The following is a 15,748-nucleotide window of genomic DNA, read 5'->3' as shown; positions in this document are numbered from 1 at the left end:
CAAAGCCTCCAGTGGCTCGCCGCCGGTTCGATTGGATTGAGCATTCAAACGAAGCTTCGATTTTGCAGCTGCGTTGCCGTTTCCGGATGCCCAATCACCGTCGTCGAAGTACACTGCACAAAACGCAAATTGTGCTTTGCAATTTTAACTTTTGCCGGGTTCGTGATCCGCATCGAATATACCCACATAGCAGAGAGCGCAAACTGCCTCAAGCTACTTATCGTGTTTACTAATCGATTTACAAACAGGTAAGTGGTTCATTTCGAGCTCGTCCACATCGACCGGTAGGTATATACAGAGGTAGACAGAGATGCGTTTCAGTTTGGCTAATAATACTTGAACGCACAACTTTGTATAATGTATACGAATCGCGGAACAAGATCTCTTGAACGGTTGTAAACTGTAATTAATTGATTCGATTGTTTGTCCAATACCTGAGTGATGGCTTTGTTGTTGCCAGCGTCATACAAACAACATGAACATTGCTAAAGTAGCTCGATGGACTGACCTTCATCTGAAGTGTTTCGTTTTTTATTGGTTCGGGCCGGCTATTCTAACCAGAAGAACTAGTATGAGCTCGGCTCGATCGCACGATTTTTTTTTATTGCTCCCCGCTTATACAACAATAAAAGGGCATTTCGCATGGTATCCGGCTGTTTAAAATCTTCCTCAGCGTCAAAAGAAACTAGAATTGTTGTGATTTTGGTGCGCCAAACTGTTTGTTTTAAAAAACAAAACATTGCCTGTTGTGGTTTTGAACGTGATAAAACTCTCGAATCGGTTTGAACTGTAGCAGCGTCTTGCTTGTGTTACACAAGAACTGGCAACAAAGAAATTAGTCGTAAAATCATTGAAATCATCTTTATCTGTTTAATCACAAAAAAGGTGGATTTCGTTTTCTTTTGACGTAGGACACGTCTTACGGAATGGTAGGGTATCATTTCAAATAATCTTAAAATGCGAGCGTCATGAAAAGTGATTAGATTTTGAGCGCTAACAGCTCAGAGATTTCTCAAGCAATTCAAAAGATAAATTAATCTGTCGGAGCTTTTTCTGCAATTGGAATAATATAGGGAAAACAATTTATTTTTGGAATTCACTATCGAAAAATGCTAATCACATGTAAGCACACTTTTGCTTCCTGTGATTTGATTTATTTCCATCTAAAAAAAAGTAACTCCGTAGTGTCAAGAATCACGGTAAAGTTCCGGAATTCTACACTTTTATAGTGAGAAAACAAATAAAACGAGATTCATTGCCATTGCTATTTTAAAACATTGTTATAAATATAAAATTTGTGATGCATGTTTTAAAGCACCAGTTTTCGACCTCCAATCCAGTTTTTATCTGTGCTCCAGTTTTCGCCGCGCAGAGAAGCATCGTTTGCATCTTGTTTGTAATTTGTAATTAAAATTCTTATTTATATTTTTTACAAAAACTAAAGTCAATTTTCCTTTGAATAGTGAACCGCATCGCTACTTCCCGTGATATTCTTAGCACGACTGAAAAAAAATCTAAAAATTTATGGTATTTTTTCAAATCGCATTTTCAACTACTTTAAGCTATAATATCCACATTTTTGAGCTCCGTTATCTCTATTAGGTACTTTCAAACAAATCGACGTGTGCTCCATTTTTGTCAATGACATTCTTAACACCGAAAGTTAGAACACGCCTTTCGAATATAGTCCTCCGATCTCGATTGTCACATGCACGTTATAACGGGCTTCAGGATCTACACACTGGGGTGCGATGTTTTGCAGGCATGTGCTTCAATATGCGCCCAAATTGAATAATCTAACGGATTAAGGACTGCTGGGGGACCACAAATCTTTCGGCCAAAACTTCATGTTTTCCATCAGCCATCGTTGGGTCCGATTTGACGTGTGACATGGCGCTCCATCCTGTTGTGGGATATCGTATTGCTCCTCATAGAAGTTGGCCTTCACCCAGGAAAGAGTTGGTTCTTCAAAATACCGATATACCCTTCGGTATTGATTTTACCAGGCTTAATGAAAATAGGTGGCGATTTCAAGCCTTGCGTTGGAAGCCACCAAGCCAAACAAGCCCTAAACTTAACTTTCTCCGGAACTTCCTCAAATTTCATCGGGAAATAACGAGTGGCAACTAAAATTTTATACTCAACCGCGTGTTTTCAGTCTTGACCTTGAAATGCGGCCAAACATTTATTAATATTTTTTTGAAACGGTGGTTCTACAATTGATGAAGGGACGGCAGGCTGGCAAATGAGTGAACATGTGCAAATATATCACCTCTGTTTTCTAACTCCTATCTCTACCTCCACGAGGTGCCGGCTGGGGTACGGTAGCCAAAGTTGCGCACCTGGTGGTGCGCAACTTTGGTTGTCGTATGCAGACAGAGAAGGTGGAACACTCGCCGTGTGGTTTCCGGCTACCTAATCGTGCAGTTCGGCGCAGGATTTTCGGAGGGCGCGGCTGCGGGGTGTGAGCACACCGGGAGAGAGTTATTTTCTCAGCTGGCTTAGCACAGAGAGAGAGAGAGACTCTTAATCGGTCTGTTTTACACAATCTGCACTTACGCCCTTTGGCGGTTGGTGCCGAATTGTACGTTTGGGCAAAAATTGAGCCACGGGACCTGATCCTGCCGGGAGTCGGCAAATCAGGTGCCCCTAAGTCAAGGTCTATCTCCGTGCCGATGACTGAATGGCTGGAGGGGTGAAAACATGCCAGTCGCGAACGGAGTGCTTTGGGCATCTTGCCCCTACTGTGCCATGCGGGGCTCTGGTACGGTCGATCTTTGTTGTCCCTTGCGTTTCGTGGGAACAGCATAGTAGTCCTGCCCAATTTCCCTTATGGGTTTTACGCCAAGTGCGTTCTGGCCAACTTAATTGGCTTCGCTTACAATTTGCTGTCTGATCTGTGTTGGAGATTGTTTGTGCATATACTCCGCTAGTCAAATAGTTAGAGTCGCACAAATAAATCTTCAACACAAACGGGCAGCAAATTTGTATTTATGCGAAAAACTTTTTAATGGCTCTGTCACCATCGCATTGGTCCAGGAGCCATATTTTCGCAAGGGGTACTTTCATTCGATGGATATTGGAAACCAGAACTTTGCTGTTTTCAGCAAAACTGGTATGACAAATCCTCGTTTGATGCCCAGGGCATGCATATTGTTGCATAGGTCAATTAGTGCATGCCTTATCTCTGAGTTGACTACTCGAGATATTTGTGCAGTCACAGTAGAACTCGTCGTGGATGATGTCCATAGGCGCTATGTCTACTGTTCTGCATACTTACCACACGATGAACCGTCTCCCAGCGACGATTTCAGAAATGTGGTGAGATACTGCCAATCTAGTGGGCTTCCGCTCATTGTAGGCAGTGATGCCAATGCCCATCACATCATTTGGGGCAGCTCGGATATCAATCTGAGAGGCTCTGATTTGATGGAATATTTGAGTGGTACCAACCTTGGAATACTCAACATTGGCAATTGTCCAACTTTCATACGAGCTGGTAGAGAGGAAGTGTTAGATATAACACTCTGCTCTAACAGGATCAATCATGAGTTGGCACAATGGCATGTTTCAAATGAGACACCAATATCTGATCATTGCTTTATATATTTTGATCATTTGGGTGTCCCCTTGAACGCTGCAACATTTCGCAATCCGAGATTTTCTGACTGGGAACTCTTTGAGGAGGAACTGGCGACGAAATTTCAAGGATTCGAACCAACGATTGAGTCATCGATCGACTTGGATGTGGCTGTAGATGTCACAACATCTTTTATTGCGGAAGCTTTTGAAGTAGCTTGCCCACTAAAAACTATTAAAACGACTAGAGGAACACCATGGTGGAACTCTCATCTCGCGGAACTAAAGAAACGATGCAGGAGAGCCTGGAATAGACGTCGGAGGGATGGCGTGGAGCCTTTCAAGCAGGCCCGGAAAGCCTATGCAAAGGCTTTACGATCTTCAGCACGCACGAGCTGGCACAGGTTCTGTAGCAACGTTTCCAGTTTCGGCGAGGCAAGTCGACTTAATAAAATACTGTCAAAATCGAAAGATTATCAGGTTAATAACATTCGAAGTTCGAACGGTGAATACTGTTCGAATGACAATGAAATCCTGGAATGTCTCTTTTATAGTCACTTTCCGGGCTGTGTGGAACCTGAAGTTCGAAACGATCCAGAAATCGTTTTAGGTGGCTTAGACTCATGGGCTTTTGCTCGGAGACTTGTCACAACTGAAGCGATTGAGTGGGCCGTGAACAGCTTCTCTCCATACAAATCTCCTGGAACAGATGGAATATACCCTATTCTACTGCAAAAAGGATTCAAGTACTTCAAACACATTCTGAGAAGGATGTTTGTGTGTAGTATTGCTATTGGGTACATCCCAACTCAATGGCGTGAAATAACCATTAAGTTTATTCCTAAAGGTGGACGCGCGACATACGAGCAAGCCAAAAGTTTTAGACCAATCAGTCTAACGTCTTTCTTGCTTAAATCACTTGAGCGGATTGTTGATCACCACATCCGCGAAACAAGCTTAGTAGAAGTTCCTCTTCATTCAGCACAGCATGCTTATCAAAGTGGCAAGTCTACAACCACTTTATTACATGATGTGGTGGATAAAATTGAGGTTGCTTTTTCACAAAAGGAATCTTGCTTAGGAACTTTTTTGGATATTGAAGGCGCGTTTGATAACGTATCTTTCGCTTCCATTTTGGAGGCTGCTCGTTATCATAATGTGCCTTCAATAATCATAAAGTGGATAGAACAAATGCTTAGTAACCGATTGCTTTTTTCGTCCTTACGGCAAGCAAGCATTTGGAAGCAAAGTGTTTGTGGATGTCCACAAGGTGGCGTTCTCTCGCCTCTTTTATGGAACCTTGTGGCGGACGGCCTATTGAGGAAACTCAATGGTCTAGGCTATCCGTCATATGGTTTTGCGGATGACTATCTCATCCTTGTAGTTGGAAAGTGCATAAGCACATTATTTGACTTAATGCAGCAGGCACTACGTGTCGTAGAAACGTGGTGCCGAGAAACTGCACTTTCGGTAAATCCGAGCAAAACATCTATCGTCTTATTTTCAAGACGTAGAAATACCAATGGAGCTCGCGCTCTGCGCTTTTACGATTCGGATGTTGATGTTGTGAACGAAGTGAAGTACGTGGGGTTGATTCTCAACTCCAAGCTTGACTGGTCCACAAATATTGATTTCCGAATTAAAAAAGCGTGCATGGCCTTTGGGCAATGTAGACGAGCAATTGGCAACTCTTGGGGGCTTAAACCCAAATACATACACTGGTTATACACGGTCGTTGTCAGACCAATACTGGCGTATGGTTGTCTTGTATGGTGGCAGAGAGGGGAAGTTGTGACTGTCCAGACAAAGCTAAACCATCTTCAAAGGATGTGTTTAATGGCAATGTCTGGTGCATTTACTACAACTCCTACTGCCGCCCTAGAAGCTATTTTCAATATTAAACCTCTACACTTCCACCTGAAGCAAGAGGCACTAATATGTGCTTATCGACTACACGCGATTGGCCTTTGGCAGTCTGTGGACGGTTCCACTGGTCATACTCGACTGTGGTCGCAAATTGTTGCTGAGGACAAGTTTGCCCTTGCTCCTAGCGATGTAACGCTCATGCGTACTTTCCCGTATAGGACTTTCTCAAGTGACTTTCCTCCTAGAGAGGATTGGATGTCAGGCTACATGGAAAGGAAAATTTCCGACTATGTGGTCTGTTATACCGATGGTTCCTTGTACGAAGGTCGCGCGGGTGCTGGTGTTTACTGCCGTGAGCTGGAATTGGAGGAATCCTATTCGTTGGGTAGTTACTGCACCGTTTTTCAAGCTGAAATCTTTGCAATTATGTGCGGAGCTCAGTTTGCACTTCAGAAAGAACTGATAGGCAAGATTATCTACTTCTGTTCTGACAGTCAAGCCGCTATAAAAGCCCTTTGTGCGGCTAATTCTAAATCTAAAACAGTCATCGCCTGCCACACCCAATTAGAAGAACTAAGCATTCTAAATGCCGTTCATCTGGTTTGGGTTCCTGGCCATTCTGGTATAACCGGAAATGAATGGGCTGATGAACTAGCAAGATCTGGAGCAGAAAAGTCGGTTTTCGGACCGGAACCTGCTTTACCAATTGCGGCATGTTGGATAAAACAAAAGATTCGATCTTGGTTTTCATCTGAACATGTACGTTATTGGGAAAATCTTGAAACTTGTCGTCAAACGAAAAGTTTCATTGTTAAGCCTTGTGAGAAGGTTGCGAAATTTCTTTTGCAACACTCAAAGGTAAATTGCAGTATTCTTGTCAGATCACTGACTGGTCACTGCAGACTAAATTATCATATGGCTACGATTCAGCGAGCTGAATCGTTTCATTGTAATTTATGTGAATCCGACTACGGTACACCATATCACGTAATTTGCAACTGTCCTGCAGTAGCACAATTGCGTCATAGGATCTTTGGATCCTACGTCTTAAATGAATCGGATTTTAGGAAACTAAAATTACGAGACATTTTGATGTTCCTTACCGAAAGCGGTATTGAGCTATAAGCTCTTATTTATCATGAGTATACCCCCCAGGGGGTGTACTTTTGATAAGTTAACTACCAAGGATTGCAGTATCCCCTCGGGGGTACAAAAATCTCTCGGTATATATATGTTTGTGTTTGTCCAAATTCCTCATCCACCCCTTCCTATTCCTCCTGTTTTCCTTCCCGTCCTCATCAGGTAAATGATGACACGGGCAAGATGGGCAAGGCACAAATCTTCCACATGATTGTGAGGAACGTGCTGCTCGAGCCAAAGATGCTGATACCTGATACCTGATACCTGGTTCTTCAAAATACCGATATACCCTTCGGTATTGATTTTACCAGGCTTAATGAAAATAGGTGGCGATTTCAAGCCTTGCGTTGGAAGCCACCAAGCCAAACAAGCCCTAAACTTAACTTTCTCCGGAACTTCCTCAAATTTCATCGGGAAATAACGAGTGGCAACTAAAATTTTATACTCAACCGCGTGTTTTCAGTCTTGACCTTGAAATGCGGCCAAACATTTATTAATATTTTTTTGAAACGGTGGTTCTACAATTGATGAAGGGACGGCAGGGGAAAGTAAAGAAAAGTTTTTTGAAATGGTGGGGAAAGAATGGAAAGGTGAAGGGGGGGTATTAGTAGCTACGATTAATAAGTTGTCGTTGTGACTCCTACCTTTTGTCCAATGCTGGAAGGTGCATGAGTCGAACCAAGCTATAATCTGAGATTATAACCGGATTCGAACCCACAACCCCCCCCCCCTCAGGGCATGTGGCTCGCTGGTACTTATACCTTTGAACAATAGAGGAGCTGGAAAAAAGAAGACTGCACAACCCCCCTTATTAACGTAGCGACAGGGGTTGGGCTATTTTTAGACACAGATCGTGCCTCTTCCTCCATCTACTGTAGAATCACCGACCGAGAAGTTTAATCTGACTTTGTGATTACTGGCGGGACGACGACACTATGCAGGCCCTTGCGACTTACAAGGAACTGCGTGTGACGCTGTTCGTCTGTCAGCGTGTTAGCCGCGATTTTCAGCGCGAGTTTTCGGGAGAAGACTCCGTTCCTATGAAATAGACCAACCTTTGTGTTTTAGTTTTGACTTCGAAATGCGGTCAAACATATATTAATATTTTTTTGAAACGATGGTTCTACAATTGATGAAGGAACGGTAGGAGAAAGTAATGAAAAGTTTCAAAAAAAAACTAAAATTTTGGATTTTTTCTCAAGCTGTTAAAAAAAGGCAAATATACATGAAGAAGATCTGAGTTATCGAAATTAAAGATACATTATCCATTGTTGAAAAAAAATAGTGTGCATTTGAAAACGATCCGTAATCGGCTGTTCGGCGAAGTCTTCGTTTGATTTTAGAACAGGTGCGTTGTACGGCTGTCATGTCAGCTTTTCGAATACATCTCTAGATTCTACCAATCAACTGTTTGCAATTCGTGGCTCTCCAGTTATTTTTGTACACCAAGGAACTCAAAATTCAAAATTCCGAAGAAATCTTCGATTGGGTGCACTGAGATAGATTTTTCGGGTCGTGGTTTTTGGGTTCAAATGGGATCGAATGGGTATTGAGGAACGATTGTGTTTTTTTTGGCGTAATGCACGTATTTTCCATCTGCATGATGTTTTTGTAGAAACGGGATCAAAATTTTCTTCAAACATTCGTCTGGTGCACATCTTAATTGACAGATAAACCAGAAGGCTTGTTGTTCAAGACATGAGAACGAACGATGTCCTTCTGCGAAAGAACGATGTCGTTCTGCATCCATAATTTCAGCTGCTATTCCACTACCTTGCTTGCGAATAGTTGTTGGGCATCTTAGGATATGGTAAACAGTCGAAACCGCAACATTATCGCTTTTTGAATGTTGTACCGTATACTTTTTGCCGAGATTTCTGTGGCAGTTCGTAGAAGTGTACAACGCGCTCTCGACATGCTTCTTGTTTCGACGCCAGTATTCAAATCTATTAGGAACCTGAGATAAGTACTTATTTTTTTCATTCGGTAAGATCCAGGAAGGAGAGGTTTTGCTTTTGTCACAATGTATTCGATTCTTTGAGAGATGTGTTGTTTCGGGCGGACGGCCTTAGAATTCGTTCTCGTTGTTATCGGATAGTTCTCGTTCTCGATGCATTAAACTCACGATTATATCACAATCTGCCGCGCGTAATTTAGTGGTATACTATTTTTTATACTAATGAACACACAAAGCTTGATAACTTTAGCTAACAATGTCGTAACAAAGAAGAGTCAGGTGTTCCTATATATTTCGATGATAATACATCGTGTGTCGACATGAATAAGGAAACTGGGATAGATGAAGCAGTTTACGATATCTCTAGGATGTACTCGATTAAATTAATCGAATATCCGAGTTAGCCGGTGCTAAGAGACTTAGCGGGCGTTTTAATCAAACCATACCGAAACAGCACGTAGCTTTCGACAGGTTACATTATCCACCTAGATGGATTTTTATCTAGCTTGCTCCGTCTAATAACAACAATTCTTTTCCCGAAATGCTTGTGAAGATGCAGAGGATTTCCTGGTCTTTAGTAGCAACAAGTATTGGACCAACATTCCTTCCCATACCACCAGAACCGGGTTTTTCATCGGTCCTAATTAATAACGGAATAGCAGCACACGGACGGAATCCTATGCTTATACATAACTTCCTCAAATTTCATCGGTGAAATGAATCGATCTGTGCGGCTGTTAAACTTAGCATCGATGCTAACCGACAATGATGAAAAATCACACATCACTTACTCCAAGGTAGCTTTGATCCGCCGCGTCATCTTCTCCGGAAACCGTTCTCGTCTATTATCTGCCATAACTGTTCACGCTGGACTGTATCGTATGCTGGCCTGAAATCTACGAAAATATCATGCGTAGGCACGTTGTATTCCGGACATTGCTACGTGCGTGTTTCGGGCGTACTCTCGTGTCCTTTTGTATCATGCAGAGAATTGCGGCAAGGGGATGTACTATCCTATATGTTATTTACATCGCTTTTGAAGATGTGATCCGGCGTGCAGTCATCGAAACGAGAGGTACGATCTTCAGCATGAGTAGCCAACTCCTAGCTTTCGCAGACGACTTCGACGTTCTTACTGGAAGCCTTGCGACGGCGAAGGCAATCAACGCCAAATTAAAAATGGAGGCTAGGAAAATTTGGGGTTACAAATCACATCGAAAGTCAAATATTTGGTAAGAAGAGGCTCTAGCAGTGATGAGATGAAAGAGCTCGATGAGTTGGTATTATGGGGGTACGTTTATTCCCCAAAATGGATTTCGGATAGCGCTGTAACGATTGAACGCGGAGGCGACTATCGTGATCGAGTGTCTATATTAAACTAAAATTCTTTGTACAACTTTTGTGGTAAGTACCTATTGTGTCACTATATAGTATGATCGAGATGAGTGCCGAGTAGTGTGATCGGATTGAGTGCTTGCCTATGTGGTACAGATTGATTGTGGTCTAAGGGTAAAGTTGCCTGATGTCGCCACAGTATGTTTGGAATTTCTGGTTACCGTCGACAATAGTACGAATTAGGAGATTCAACGACACATTCAAGCTGGAAGTCGAGCCTACTTTTCCCTCCGCAAGACGCTTAGATCAAGGAGCATACGCCGCCGCACAAAGCTGACGATGTACAAAACGCTAATCAGACCAGTAGTCCTCTACGGACTAGAGACAGTAACTTTGCCTATGGAAGACATAAGTGCTGTATTTGAATGAAAGCTGTGCGGACTATCTTTGTCGGAGTACAAACGGATAGCAGAGGGTGGTATAGGCGTATGAACCACGAGTTGCAGGCACTACTTGGAGGAATTCTCATCGCATATCTGGCGAAAGTTGGGAAACTATGATGGGACGGCCACGTCGCAAGGATGCCGAACGATTGTGCAATAAACTCCGTTCTCTTCAAGAACCTCTTTGGCACCAGGAATAGAGGGGCCATACATGCTACATGGCTCGACCAGGTTGCAACCGACTTGCGTTTGTCGAGACGCTCAACGAATTGGCGACGAGTATCTCTGGACCAAGTATACTTCCTTCTTCTTCTTCTTAATTGGCCTAACGTCTTATGACAAGGCCTGCGCAGTATAATTTCTCCATCTGTTTCGGTCCATGGCAACTGATCTCCAGTTCCGCGGGCACCCAGTGCTCGCCAGATCTCGTTCCACCTGGTCTTGCCACCTCGCTCGCTGTGCCCCTCTTCGTCTTGTTCCTACCGGATTTGATGCGAAAACCATTTTTGCAGGATAGTTGTCCGGCATTCTAGCAACATGTCCTGCCCAACGTATCCGTCCAGCTTTAACCACTTTCTGAATACTTGGTTCGCCGTAGAGACGCGCGAGCTCGTGGTTCATTCTTCGCCTCCATACACCGTTCTCTTGCACTCCGCCAAAGATGGTTCTTAGCACCCGCCGTTCGAAAACTCCGAGTGCTCGTAGGTCCTCTTCCAGCAGTGTCCACGTTTCGTACCCGTAGAGGACAACCGGGCGTTTTGTACAGTGTGCACTTTGTACGGGGGCTCAAATAGTTCGACTGCAAGTGTTTGTGGAGTCCGTAGTAGGCACGACTTCCGCTGATAATACGTCTTTTAATCTCACGGCTGGTATTGTTGTCCTCTGTTGCCAGCGAGCCAAGGTATACGAACTCGTCGACTACCTCGAACTCATCCCCGTCGATTACCACGGTACTGCCCAAGCGAGCCCTGTCGCGCTCGGTCCCGCCCGCCAGCATATACTTCGTTTTAGACGTATTTATCTGCAATCCAATCCTCTCTGCTTCGCGTTTCAGTCTGGTGTACTGATCTTCCACCGCCTCAAATGTTCTGCCGACAACATCCACGTCGTCAGCAAAGCAGATAAATTGATTGGATTTATTGAAAATCGTGCCCCGCATTTCGATCGCCGCTCGCCTTATAACACCTTCAAGCGCAATGTTGAATAGCAGGCAGGAAAGACCATCTCCTTGTCGAAGTCCCCTGCGAGATTCGAATGGGTCCGACAATCCACCCGAGATTCTCACACAGCACTGGATCCCATCCATCGTAGCCATGATAAGTCTAGTAAGCTTACCCGGAAAGCCGTTTTCGTCCAAAATTTTCCATAGCTCTTGTCGGTTTACGCTATCATATGCGGCTTTGAAATCGATAAACAGGAGGTGCGTGGGGACTCGGAATTCGCGGCACTTCTGGAGGATCTGCCACAGGGTGAAGATTTTGTCTGTTGTAGACCGACCCTCCATGAAGCCGGCCTGGTAACTTTCCACCAATCTATTGGCTATTGGCGATAGTCGATGAAAGAGGACTTGGGACAGCACTTTGTAGGCGGCATTCAGGATAGTGATGGCTCAGTAGTTCTCACAATCCAGCTTATCACCTTTCTTGTAGACAGGGCAGATAACCCCGTCTTTCCACTCCTCCGGTAGTCGTTCCGTATCCCAAATCTTGACAATCAATTGATGCAGACAGCCGGCCAACTTGTCCGGGCCCATTTTAATAAGTTCCGCTCCAATGCCATCCTTTCCCGCTGCTTTGTTGTTCTTCAGCCGCTGGATGGCTTCTTTAACTTCCCTTATCGATGGGGTGGCACATCTTCGTCGCTTGCTGCACCAATGTGGTCACTTCCTCCGCTATCATGGTCTTCCGCCTGCACGCCATTCAGGTGTTCATCGTAGTGCTGCTTCCACCTTTCGATCACCGCACGGTCATCAGTCAAGATACCTCCATCTTTATCTCTGCACATTTCGGCCCGCGGCACGAAGCCTTTGCGAGATCCGTTGAGTCTCTGATAGAACTTCCGTGTGTCGTGAAAGCGGTACAGCTGTTCGAGTTCTTCGCACTCCTTCTCCTCTTGGTGGCGCTTCTTTTCCTTGAAGAGCGGGTTTGCTGCCTCCGCTTCTGTTTGTATCGCTCCACATTCTGACGGGTGGCTCTACGCAGCATTTGTACCCGCGCTGCGTTCTTCTCATCCAATATCTGCTGGCATTCCTCGTCAAACCATTCGTTACGTCGATTCGGTGCCACACTGCCTAGGACGTTCTCCGGTACGCTGTTAATGGCTGTTTTCACGGCATTCCAACAGTCTTCGAGGGGCTTCATCCAGCTCACCCTCTTCCGGAAGCGCGGTTTCGAGAGATAACGCGTAGTTTTCGGCGACCTTCGGTTGCTTCAGTCGCTCTAGATTATACCGTGGCGGGCGGCGATATCGTATGTTGTTCACAACAGATAGTTTTTGACGTATCCTTACCATCCCTAGGTAGTGATGCGAATCAATGTTAGCGCCCTATAGCCCTATAGGACCAAGTATAGTGGAGAGGAATTCTTGAAACGGCAAGAGCCACCCAAGCTCTATGCTGGTAAAATTAAAAAGTAAAGGGTGACCCACATCAAATTGCATCACGGAAAAAGTGCTGTAGAAAATTACCCATTAGGTATTTTCTCTTGAAAATTTGGGTAGAAGTAGTTTAGAGTGTATTGTTTACACTGTATTTTTATCGCTATCAGTTTTTCGAAAATTGGAAAAATGGCGTCACCCAAAAAGCAACGTCGCGAACCGTTATTACGCAAACACCTGGAAAATCGTCAACTCTCTCTTCGGGACATCGGAAAACAACTCGGAATCGTGCAGTCGACGGTGAGTCGTGTGATTGAACGTTATTACGAAATTCAGAGCATATAACGAAAAGAGAACTGCGGTCAGAATGGATGTTCTATTAGTGATCAGGATCACAAGTCTGTCGTGGAAGCGGAATCGCAATGCGTTGGTCAAAGATGTGGCCAAAAAGTTGAATCTGTCCAAGTCTTTCGTTCAGAGAGCCAAGGACCGGGAGGGACTGCATACGTACAAAGTACAGAAGGCTCCAAATTGGGACGAACACACAAGTTTGATGTTCCGGAGGAATTATGGAAGCAGAAACTTTCAAAGTTTGCCAAGAAATACATGATTTGGCAAGCGATTTACACATGTGGCAAACGGAGTGCGCCGTTCGTGACTACCGGGACTGTAAACGGGCAGGAAGTATCTGCTTTCTCTGTTGAAGCAACACGGGCCCTACGATCTTCTGGCCGGATCTAGCTTTGTGCCACTATTCAACGATGTCCTGGAGTGGTACGAAGCCAACGGGGTCACTTTCGTACCCAAGGATATGAAGCCCTCCCCCCACCGCAACGCGTTTGCTTTGCTTTTCCCGGATTAATCTTGTGGGAGAAGTGAAGCCAACTCTTTTGTTCATACGGCCTACTATCTAAAGGTGTAAAACTTGTGTTGGTTTTAGCTTGTAAGTATCGAGTTTACCCCAATTTTTTTTTAAACTTCAAAACTTCATATTTACACGAAGTAGATTAAAGAATATTCCGTAATAAATCAGGCATGCAAAAAGTATCGAATTTTACAAATTTTCCAGGTTACAGGTTTTGTTTTGGTTATTTTGTCATCTACGTGATTTCGACGATTGTAAAATGACTCGAAATGTTAGGAATATCAGGTGTAAACGGGATAAGAATTGGTAAATTTGCAGAAACAGCTTATTAGTTCAGTCGGTTTTATCTGAATTACCTCTACCTTATAATAAATTTTGCATGGCGCACGACCGAAGAACAAAACACTACCCTATTTATTTTAAACGTTTTACTGTTTTTGCTAGAAAAAATTTGAAGTTATGCAAAAATCACTAATCGTGAAAAATACTCAATTTATGTTAATTTTTTACTGATAATGCGATTTGGGCAACATACATACCCTCACACGCATGTGTTGACAAATCCAAAATCCCACTGTGATTCAGCTTGTTATTTTGTGATTTTTTTTATTGACTGATTTCATTTCTTTTTAAAGCACTTGGTGTGTCCTGAGCTCTTCTTAAGGTTACCTGTCGGTGAGTCAACATGCATTAGACGCGTTCCGTTCGCAAGCCAACATTACTGTTTATTATACCTACCTTACCTTTGTTCAATTTTCTGTTGAACAAGAGTTGATCGGTTTTGCTTTGGTCTTTTTCGTTTCATTAACCCATCTTCGGGCGGGTGATGTCATATGACACACCTTTGGTCTCAATTGCAGAAATCTCCACTCGTCTCAAGCAACTTGGAACAAGTAAAGTTGCTGCGTGGCGCAGAGCAATTAGAGTCTGCTTTGATTTTGTTTATATGGTTGGACCAAAACACTCGGTAACAAGCGAAAAATTAAATGTTTTAGGTTTTAGGGCGCAATGCTTCAAACCCCTGGTTTCTGCAATCATAGTCCTACTTCGAAAATAGACAAATTTGAATCCATCATAAATATTTCATCTTTTCGTGTTGTTGTCATCGCCTAGCCAGATGATGAAGTTTGATGTTGAATTCATCAATAACTTTTCGTTTTTCTCGTCTTCTATCTTCCATTTCGCTTTGAAGCTTTGTCATGTGATGACAAAATAATGCAAATTACTTATTAATGATTCGAAGAATTCATCATGTTCAATTCATCCGTGATGGAATACCTACACTTGATTCTGCGAAGTAAAATTTTTCAATAAATTAACATTCACAGCATGAGTTTACCTATCTGCGCCTGTCGATTATTAGTGCTTCGAAGTCAGCACTAGCAGCAACCGAAGTGGAACCCCGCATGCGGCACGATAGTTCGCGAACTAGCGGTATCCGTTGGTTCGAAGCACAAAAATCCATTAGGCGAGAAGAAAAACGCCAGAAAGATATCAACGCTTCCCCCGGCGGAACGAAACATTTTGGCAGAGAATCAGCAGTGGGCCGAACTACCGCACCCGCGATGTAACCAAACTCCCCATTTCACGTTCCTCCCCCTCTCTTTTCCCACCTCTATTAAACTAGCAAATGCCCGGCAAAGAGCAGAACGGATTGCTCGTTCAAGGTTGCCGTCTATTAACCCAGACTACACTCGCTGAAACGCGAGGCGCTGCTGCCCTCTGGCTCTGGCCGAATCGCAAAGGCTAGTTTTGGAGTCAAATTAACAACTTTCTTCGAAAGGCCAAAATGTCAGTCATCCACCAGGCAAGCCAACCCCGACCCGTTGACCGTGTGATGTGATGAAACAAAGCGCGCAAACAGCTTCGGAGATAAATGGTCCCGGGCTAAAACTGCTTTACTTGGCCGGTCGGTATCTTTACCCGAGCATAATCAAACGTCGTCGTGTCTAATCTAAATTAGGAAAG

At 43.8% G+C, this 15,748-nt stretch overlaps 1 protein-coding gene across 2 annotated transcripts in view; it reads left to right on the top strand.

Annotated features, from left to right (window-relative positions):
• Nucleotides 1–15,748, top strand: part of LOC128733169 (rho GTPase-activating protein 7) — a 54,658-nt gene that overhangs the window by 2,303 nt on the left and 36,607 nt on the right. The gene's annotated exons all lie outside the window — the stretch shown is intronic.

The sequence above is a fragment of the Sabethes cyaneus genome, chromosome 1, assembly GCF_943734655.1.
Source record: "Sabethes cyaneus chromosome 1, idSabCyanKW18_F2, whole genome shotgun sequence".
Taxonomy (NCBI): Eukaryota; Metazoa; Arthropoda; class Insecta; order Diptera; family Culicidae; genus Sabethes; species Sabethes cyaneus.
The sequence above is the reverse complement of the archived record's forward strand: the minus strand, read 5'-3'. Positions and strand labels throughout refer to the sequence as shown.